The following is a 2,500-nucleotide window of genomic DNA, read 5'->3' on the forward strand; positions in this document are numbered from 1 at the left end:
AAATGTTGGGCTGACCGGCAAGACCTCATGATGCGAACTGCTTCTGCGTCAAACGCAAGCTTTTTTCATTCCCAGCCAATGACTTATTCTTATTTCTAAGGGCCGCTCCATCAGATAGCCCAGACAGGCAGGCGTTGGTGGTATAGTGGTGAGCATAGCTGCCTTCCAAGCAGTTGACCCGGGTTCGATTCCCGGCCAACGCAGATCAAATCTTTAAATTGTTCAAAATGCATTTTTTGGAAATCAGACTCATGCTGAAAGCAAAGCTGACACACTTTTCGTGAAAATCAAAACCCCATCCAGGAAAGGTTCTTGCATCCTAGTTTCTGCAACTGTCTATCGGTGAGGGGATTGAAGCGAGCAGGGCTCCTGGCCCCTCCCCGACAAAGCCCTGACGAAGGCCTGACAAAGGCCTATTCGCCTTGCCCTGACGGGCCTTGGTCCCAGCAGGCCACCGAGCACAGCACCTCAGCCTATTAGAGTGAGGTTTCAGGATCTCTCTCATCCTGTAAACCAACATACTGAAGAAGGTGAAACGTGTGGCTGCGCTCCTCACATGCTGAAGCAGCAGCAGCCCTTTCCCTGAAGCAAAGTTCCTTCATTCCTCCCTCCCATAACCCTTAGCAGGGGATTTATGGTAATTGAGTTGAGTTTCCAAACTGGCCCTTCCTTCCTTCCTTCCCATATCTGCCAGCTCGAGAAGGCTTGTTTTGTTGCACCTGGGAAGTAAAGTATCTATTTGCGAGAGAGAGAGAATGAGAGAGAGAGACAGAGAGAGAGAGACAGAGAGAGAAGGGGAAGGGGTGTTGGCAGTTAGGGTGTGAGCTAGAGAAATGAGGCCTGTCTGCAAAAGGCCATGGGATGGGAGTGCGTGGTTGCAGGTTGTTTGGCTTTGTAAGGCCTACTGCCCGCTTCACTCGAAACTGGGTCTAGGGTTGTCGGTTTGTAGGCTGTAAAAGCCCAGAAAAGCTCTTGTTCTCCAACCAGCAGAGTGGCGCAGCGGAAGCGTGCTGGGCCCATAACCCAGAGGTCGATGGATCGAAACCATCCTCTGCTAACTTTTTTCAAATTATGTTTTTGTGTCATGGCATTAGGGCACAAAGAGCTGTAAGTGCCTGGATGCAATGTCATTCCTTGAACTTGCTGCCTCGTTCCACTCTTGCGCTAAATAGGAGAGGGTCCCAGCCCAGCCAACAAAATGTACTGTTCAATCAAACCAAACTTAAAACCAAGCTCCTTTTTTAAGGGGTCCCGGGGAAATGTTGGGCTGACCGGCAAGACCTCATGATGCGAACTGCTTCTGCGTCAAACGCAAGCTTTTTTCATTCCCAGCCAATGACTTATTCTTATTTCTAAGGGCCGCTCCATCAGATAGCCCAGACAGGCAGGCGTTGGTGGTATAGTGGTGAGCATAGCTGCCTTCCAAGCAGTTGACCTGGGTTCGATTCCCTGCCAACGCAGATCAAATCTTTAAATTGTTCAAAATGCATTTTTTGGAAATCAGACTCATGCTGAAAGCAAAGCTGACACACTTTTCGTGAAAATCAAAACCCCATCCAGGAAAGGTTCTTGCATCCTAGTTTCTGCAACTGTCTATCGGTGAGGGGATTGAAGCGAGCAGGGCTCCTGGCCCCTCCCCGACAAAGCCCTGACGAAGGCCTGACAAAGGCCTATTCGCCTTGCCCTGATGGGCCTTGGTCCCAGCAGGCCACCGAGCACAGCACCTCAGCCTATTAGAGTGAGGTTTCAGGATCTCTCTCATCCTGTAAACCAACATACTGAAGAAGGTGAAACGTGTGGCTGCGCTCCTCACATGCTGAAGCAGCAGCAGCCCTTTCCCTGAAGCAAAGTTCCTTCATTCCTCCCTCCCATAACCCTTAGCAGGGGATTTATGGTAATTGAGTTGAGTTTCCAAACTGGCCCTTCCTTCCTTCCTTCCCATATCTGCCAGCTCGAGAAGGCTTGTTTTGTTGCACCTGGGAAGTAAAGTATCTATTTGCGAGAGAGAGAGAATGAGAGAGAGAGACAGAGAGAGAGAGACAGAGAGAGAAGGGGAAGGGGTGTTGGCAGTTAGGGTGTGAGCTAGAGAAATGAGGCCTGTCTGCAAAAGGCCATGGGATGGGAGTGCGTGGTTGCAGGTTGTTTGGCTTTGTAAGGCCTACTGCCCGCTTCACTCGAAACTGGGTCTAGGGTTGTCGGTTTGTAGGCTGTAAAAGCCCAGAAAAGCTCTTGTTCTCCAACCAGCAGAGTGGCGCAGCGGAAGCGTGCTGGGCCCATAACCCAGAGGTCGATGGATCGAAACCATCCTCTGCTAACTTTTTTCAAATTATGTTTTTGTGTCATGGCATTAGGGCAGAAAGAGCTGTAAGTGCCTGGATGCAATGTCATTCCTTGAACTTGCTGCCTCGTTCCACTCTTGCGCTAAATAGGAGAGGGTCCCAGCCCAGCCAACAAAATGTACTGTTCAATCAAACCAAACTTAAAACCAAGCTCCTTTTTT

General features: G+C 49.8%; 1 non-coding gene across 1 annotated transcript; it reads left to right on the forward strand.

The window, feature by feature from the left end:
* The first annotated feature begins 131 nt into the window (after positions 1 to 131).
* Positions 132 to 203, forward strand: TRNAG-UCC (transfer RNA glycine (anticodon UCC)). The gene has a single exon. It is a non-coding gene; the product is annotated as a tRNA-Gly (tRNA).
* The last annotated feature ends 2,297 nt before the right edge of the window (positions 204 to 2,500 follow it).

This window comes from Ambystoma mexicanum, chromosome 6q (assembly GCF_040938575.1).
Source record: "Ambystoma mexicanum isolate Mex_15411 chromosome 6q, UKY_AmexF1_1, whole genome shotgun sequence".
In the NCBI taxonomy this organism is placed as follows: Eukaryota; Metazoa; Chordata; class Amphibia; order Caudata; family Ambystomatidae; genus Ambystoma; species Ambystoma mexicanum.